The sequence below is a fragment of the Alligator sinensis genome, unplaced genomic scaffold, assembly GCF_000455745.1.
Source record: "Alligator sinensis unplaced genomic scaffold, ASM45574v1 scaffold528_1, whole genome shotgun sequence".
Lineage (NCBI taxonomy): Eukaryota > Metazoa > Chordata > Crocodylia > Alligatoridae > Alligator > Alligator sinensis.
Window position 1 is genome coordinate 533,695 of NW_005841846.1, and position 7,782 is coordinate 541,476.

The window sequence follows — 7,782 nt, forward strand, 5'->3', positions numbered from 1 at the left end:
CCACTTTATACAGATACTGCAGAGCCAGGTTGAACTAACATGCTGCTGCTTCCAGTAAAGTGTGGGTTTTTTTCCCCCTACGTCTGTCAGCCCCCCAAAGGCTCTTGATGTATCCTTACCTAAGAGTGCTTATTCAGCACATCTCATTCGGCCTTCTCCATGCCTAAACAGAGCTGTTTTGACTATGTCTGGTCTCTGGAGGAAGTTACTTTGTGGGCTTCTCCTTGGGCACCTCAGTGGGATCACAAGCAATCTGGTTCTATGAACAATCAATTATATAATATCTTATGGTCTAGCAGCCTGTGTCCTCTTTTGTTCTATAAGGTTTTGTTTTACCAAGGCTGGTCAAACATTTGTGGCTCATGGTAAAACATGACATCAGGGGTTCCAGAAAATAGAGCTACATAAAATGACCCAAAACTGTGATGCTAAGAAAAAAATAACTTTTGAAATAAAATACAGTAAAATAATCCTTGCATCCTCGATATAACAAGCAACATTTATAACTCTCTGGAGTCTCAGACTGAGCTCTCGAAATCTCTTCCCCTATAGGAGCCAATATCAGCTACACCCAATGGTACATGGGCTTGATCAACCATTCTTTAACCCTCACTTCCAGACCCAAAAGAGGTATAGAGAGGGCACTGAGACCAGAATATTCTCCACATCTCTCCATATACGGAACAACATCAGCATTGGACAGGAGTCTTCACAGTTTTTTGCCATTGTCCTTCATTTAACTTTTAAACACAGACTCTTAATTTTTTTCCTCATTAGTTGTGCTGCTACTAGTATTCAGGATCCCTTTATCTTAGTAAATCCCTTGAGCTGCCCAACCTCTCAGTATGCTTCCCTCCCCCTCCTTTTCTTGCTCTCTCTCCGTCCACCACAGTTGCCATCTCCTTTTGGCCACCTCCTTAAACTGCAATTCTCCCACATCCCACTAATCTGCATCACCATTTCCACCTGCTGTGTGATCTTAGACAAGTCATTTCATCACTGTATCTTGATTCTCCAAACATGAAACAGATAGGACATGAAATAATCATTTGGAGGACTTTGTATTCTACATCCTCTTTTCTATCATGTCTTTTTTATTGTAAATATTTAGAGACAGGGCTTGTGACTTCCTATGTCTATATTGCCCCAAGAACATTTTAGGTTGTACTTTTTCATACATCAGACCTAAGAGTAATAATAATTTCTCATTTGATTACCAGTAACTTAATTCAACCAGCCAAACTAGTACATCCAACAAAGGAGTTCTTACAGTGATTATTTCTGCTGTGAGTAAACACTAGTTGTTGTAAAAGCTGAGCAGTTCTTCAGTTCTGTTGCTAAAAAAGGAATTAATTTCCAATATTTTTAAAAAGTGGTTGCAGAAAGCTGGACTACTAAATCCTTACTGAAATGCCTAGTGAGAGACTCACACTTTCAGACAACAAACATCTTCAGTTGTAAACATGTAGTAATACATAGAATCAGCTTCCCCAGTTGGTGAACACTGCTGTAGCTCCATTAAAGACAATGCAATGCAGTTTTACATCAGCTGGGAAGATTTCAGGACTTTCTAATGGGAACAAATAAAAAAGAGTAAATGCCTACATGTTAGCTAATCCAACTTTTTTTGATGTTAGTACCAGTGATCATATTTGTTTTAGGGCATCTTTAAACAGTATAATTTTTTATTCCATTTTGTTTCTTACTTTTAATGCTATCTAACAATATATAGACTAACTACAGATGAGCTATATTCATCCTATTGCTAGCACCTAGACTTTTCAATAATACCAGATGAAAAAATAATGTTCTTATCATGTATATGATGCAGTCTGAAGTCTTCCCTTTAACAGTTCATCTTTTCATTTCACCAACAACATAGTACATGACAAAAAGATTTTTAAGAACTAAGAGTGTAAAAACAATATATACCTTCACGTTTATAACATTCACTTGGCACATATTGAGACCAGTGAACTATGCTTTCTTGCAGCAGGCACCACAGGTAGCTTACAATGCTTTAAAATGGCTGATGCTGGGAGAATCCTAATGCTATCAGAAATGTTCTGCTTCAGCACAGAAACCAGCATGCAAGTGCTATTTGAATGCTCACATCCTTTTAAGGAAATAAAAAGCTATGTGTTAGTTCTTTTTTGTCAGCCTTGTAAGAGCCTGAGAAGAGCTTAAACAATCAGATATTAGAATATTAAAACATTAGTGTATTTGATTGTACACTCTTTTTGATCATACATGAATACATAATCTTTGATGATTAAAAAAAAGGAAAAACACTTGATATTTATAAAAAATAATAACACTTATATAGGTCTTCATATCCTGAAAGTCCCATACACGCATTAACTCACCAAGTCATTCATACCAGCTTTTCATAATATAGCAATACAGGAACTAGAAGACCAACAGATGAGGCCAGAGATCCATATAATACAGCATCCTGCCTCTGACAGTGCTCAGTGCCAGATACTTGAAAAGAAAGTTCAAGAAACCACATAATGGAGTATCTTGCCTATGCTTCTTCCTAATTCCTGTCATCAAATGGTTGGCATATTCCTTAAAGCAAGAGGCATTGTATTCTTTGTGCTTTTAAAATCTATTTAATGTAATGGTGGGTGTTCTCATTAGCCACATAAATGAATTTTTTAAAACTCTATTAAGCTTTCTATCTCAGACGTAGATTTTGGCAATAATCTGCACTGGATAAATGGGCATTAAGGTATTTTCGTTTTCTTAATATTTTAATTTGTTGCTTTTCAGTGTCACTGAATGTCTCTTTCCTGCTGTCTTAGGAGAAATAGTAAACAGGAGTATTAAATTTACCTTCTCAACACAATTTGCTATTTTTATACTTCTGTTCTGTCTCATGTTATCTCTCTTCTCTTAATCTCTTCAGACTCCTCTTGTCACGATTTATACTGGAATTTACCAATTTCTGTAGCTTAACTCCATGCCCTTTTTGTTCTGTACTTCTATGTTTTTGGCACTATTTTGTTTTTGATGGGTTAACACAGTGGCTGTGTCTATACATGTGCTTTACTTGCAGAAAAGACTAATTAGCTGCTGAGTAAAGTGCCACTGTCTACACATACAAAGGTATTAGGCTGCAGTAAACTAATAACACTGCAGTATGATAGTACTGTGGGGAATAGTACTATCTACATTGGGGTAATTTACTGGGGTTAAAGGCACATGTAGATGCTGACCACAGGCTACAGGCATAAATTGTGCCCAGTCAGCCCAGCCAGCCAAGGGCCAGACTCCTGCCTGCCACCTAGCCACACAGCTCCACACTTTCAGCACCCTCGTGTCCCAGCCAGCCCCTCTGTTGCCTGATGCCACCACCCTGAGACTGAGGCTGAACCCTCTTTCCCCTTGCCAGCCCAGACCTGCTCCACCCCAGCTCAAATTACTACTGTCCCAGGTGCATGTGTAGACACTGCACCCGGGAGTAGTTTACTCCAGCTCAAACTACTCCAGAGTTTATTGCCTCACATTAATTGCATGTGTAGATGCACCCAGTATATAAGATAGAAATATTTTAGTGCTTTATTTATTTAATGGTATAATTTATTTTTAGTATAAATTAATATTCCATTCTTTATACAGCCTAATTTTCTTTTCTAAACCCAAATGGATATTGAGCACAAGTTTTGAGCTGTCTACAATGGCAGAGGTCTTTTACCTTAGCCGTCGTAGATCATTTAGAAACCAGAAATGCTTAGGAATACTTGAAATTATTCCTCTCAATGAAAGGCAAGGATTTTTTGGGGTGATATTTTTTATTGGACCAACTGCATGGTTGGGATAGTCAGACAAGCTTTCAAATGCAAAGCATTTTTCATTAGGTCATCCTCTCAATGTGTATTGCCTAGCACATTAGCAATAAATTTCATCATATTACCCTTTCACTAGGCTTTATTATGCCCTTCTGTAACTTCCTCCAGTCTCTCTGGCGTTGAGTAACCTAATTACTTTTGTGTTATATGAAAATCTTGCCATCTCATACTTAACTTTCATTTCCAGCTCACAGGAAAATACATTAAGCAACAGCTACCCTGGTATGGAACCTTGTGGTACCCCTTGTTATACTTGTCATGTTGAAAACTAACTATTTTCTTTCATTGTTTTTCTAGCCCTTTGCCTGTTACGAATTAATGATGGTGCTATACCTCATAAATTGTACCTACTTATTTCATTTATAGGCTCCTATACGTAACATTTCTGAAGCCATTTGGAAAGTTCATTCAAATTTTAATCAACCAACTCATTTACATCTGCTGTATTGTTGGTTTAAGTAGACTAGGATAATGCTCTGTGCCATTTTTGGCATTTCTAATTTTGGAATTCTAATTCAGCAATTAATTTGTGTGTTCGTACCTAAATACAATCTGGATTTACTATGGTATTTCATGAGTGCTTTGATGTGATGAATACACATTAAACGTTTGGGAAAAAAGTGAGTCACCATACTGTATCTATCATTTCTTGCCAACTAGACTATTACGATGTCAAAAGTAGAATCACCTGCCTTGTTCAGGAAGGCTTCATCCCACCATTTATTATGACATTGCTGGCTGCCTGCAACAGTTACTTCCCAGTAATAGTAGGCAACCATCGATCCTCTGGATCATGATGTACACGTAAGAGGTCTAGTCAAATGCTTTATGAATGTTTGTGGCTGTCACACCCAATACAAGTGTGACACAGCCTGTTACAAGTTTCACGGATCCATATGTTGTCTGAGTTGGAATCCAAGTTTACAACATGCTGTTTTCTTCTTTCTCGCTTTGCTTCCATTCTCTGGATCAAAGTCTTTTTATGTCAAGCTGCACCCAGTGCCAGATGTTCTCTCCAGATTGGATGGAAAACTTCACACTTCTCCCAGCTTTCTACGTCGATGTTGAACAACTTCATATAATTTTTGCACATATCATGGTACTGCCATAGACAGCAACCTCATTTTCTAGAGCAGTCTTGAATCTCACTATACAAAATACTCTTGGGGACATGGTCTCCTTCCATTCTCCTGACATGACCAATCCATCATAACCGCCTCTTCTTGATAGCGGTTTCTAAATGTGTTAGTCCTCCACGCTCCAGTACCTCTGTGTTTGGCATGCTATCCTGACACTTTATTTTCAGGATCTTACACAGACATCTCATGTGGAAGCTGTTAAATCTGTTGATTTGATTAGCATATGTAATCCACATTTCTGAACCATAAAGCAGGGATGACAGCACACAAGTCTCATAGATTTGCATCTTCATCTTAGCCGATAGTTTTCTGTTATAGCCCAAAATTCTCAGCTGCTTTTCTGATTCTGTTAGTCAGTTCAGTCTGAAGGTCAAGATTCCTGCAATCGTAGAACCCAAGTAGCAAAAATTGTCAATGACATCAAGAGATTTATCCTCCAGAGTGATGTCAGGTAGTGTCAGGGGTGGCTCTTCCACCCCTTGGTACCTGATCATAGTCTTGAGACTAATTGCCATCCTGAAGCTCTTGGATAACTCAGAAAATCTGCCCAAGAAATTTTAAATAGCTCTTTTTTCCATATATTCCAACTCATTTTGCAAAAGTGGTTGAGTATCATTCTCCCTATTTTGCAGGGGTGGGATGGACTAAGGGAATTCACATCTTGAAAGTTATCGACATGCTCTGTATCATACAGACAGAAAAAAGATGTGGTCCGTGTGTCTAGCTCTGTAAAGTCTAGATTTCTTAAAAGAACATAAGAATTGCTTATTCATTTACTGTGCCAGACCACAGGTCCATCTTGCCCAGTCTCCTGTGTCACACAGCAGCCGGAGACCCTGTCAGATACCTACCTGGAGCGTGCCAGGCTGCAGCCTCTTCACCGCCTCCTCCAGAACCTCTTGCTCTTGCCTCCAGAACCTGTTTATTTATGCACTTCCCACCCATGGCCCTACCAAGTCCAGGGACTTCCTGGTCACCCTCTTCCTGGCTCTGGATAAGGTGGTGATTTATGTCACCAGGAAGGAGGCTCTTGCTGGGAGGGTCCCCAGAAACTGCAGGGCCATTTTCCTGTCCCTGGTTTGATCCTGTCTCCAGGCAGGGATTCATTGGACAGCGCCCACTGGCTCTTGGACTTGTTTGACACTGTGCTCTGCTCAGTGTCCTCTGTCAGGGCACTAGTTATAAACCTTTGATCTTTACTCTCATCCCTGTTATATTTTTACTTGTCTCAAGCAATTAGTTGTCACCTTCCCTGTCGAGGGGAAGCTAATAGTTCACTCGGTGGGCACTGCCCCATGATTCTTCTAAGGCAACAAATTGGCCTGCATCACAGTAGTGGGAGACCCCGGCACTTGCCTAGCTGGAGTGCAGCAGGCTACAGCCCGTTTACCACCTCCTCCAGAACCTCCAGCTGAGATTCTGGCTACACTGTTCCCTACTTCTTTTCATTTATGCACTTTCCATCCTTAGCCCCACTGAGTCCCAGGACCAAGCTGGCAATATACCTGACCAGGAAGAAGGCTCTGACTGGGGGACCCCTGGGGACTGTGGGGACATGTTCCTGTCTCTGGTCTATTCACATCTCTGGGCAGTTTCACTGGCTCCTTGAACTTGTTCAAGGGCTAGTGGGCACTTCCTGGTGGACTCTCCTCGGTGACCCTGCCTTGGTGTACTCATTTTGAACCTTTGACTTTCACTCTTCCCTATTTTGTTGTTGTCCCACAAATTCAGTTGCTGCATACCCAGTAGCTCCTTCTAGTAACAGTGAGTGCTGTTACTCTGTGGGTATAAGGCTCATGTTCCTGATATGTGTAAAACCAGCCTGTGGCAGAGAGTGGATGCTGAAAGGAAGAGTGAGCAGGGTATGACCAGGGTTTTTTTCCACTGTTCCTCTCCTACCTGCAGCCTTCAGCATTTAATGTCTAGGAAACTGTGATTCAGAGGCTGTACTCCCTGCTCAATACTCAATAGCTACTTTCCTCATCTGGAAAGCACTTGTGCATCTGCTTCAACATATGGCAGCATTAGAGTGATGTTGTAGCCATGAAAGTCCAGGACTTATGAGAGAGGCAAAGATTTCTTAGGGATGAATGTCTTATATTCAAAAGCGTGTCTGACCATTGGCAACACGTAGGGAGTGTACTCAGGTGCATGCGCACCCCGAGATTGGCAGTGCACCCCCTGCAAAAAGCGCTGCCGATGGTGCCTCCAGGCGTTTGCCGCCGACACCACCGACGGTGCCTGTGGGTGATCGCTGAGCGCCAGTTGGCACTCACCACCTCCCCTGCCCTCACTGCTGCTGGCGCCTGTGGGAGCTCCCCGCTCGGCCCACCCTGGCCTCCGACACCGCTGTAGCTGCCTCCGGGAGCGGTTGCTGTGCCCCCCCAGCCTCCAGGAGCACATGTTGTTTGTGTGTCTGACTATCCCAATTCTGCAGTGGGTCCAATAAAAGAGGTCACCCTAAGGAATCCTTGCCTGTCTTCAATACACGCTCCCAAGAAACGCCTTCCAGCTCCATGGAGCTGCTATGTGTCGACAGTTAAGCCTGGGCACAAGAGTCTGCAGGACCTCTGCTTCCACGGAAATCTACGGCCCCTGCTACACGTTACATATGTTACGAGAAGTCACTGGCCAGCTGCGCAATAAATTTATACCAGCCCCAAGCGGGCCGTTATCACACGATAAAAATAACCACCCAGCTATAAAAAGAGCCAGACCACCATGGTGCCAACTTAAGTGGGGCATGTGCCCCCCCCCACAGCGACCAGTCAGCAATGGCGGCGGGGGGG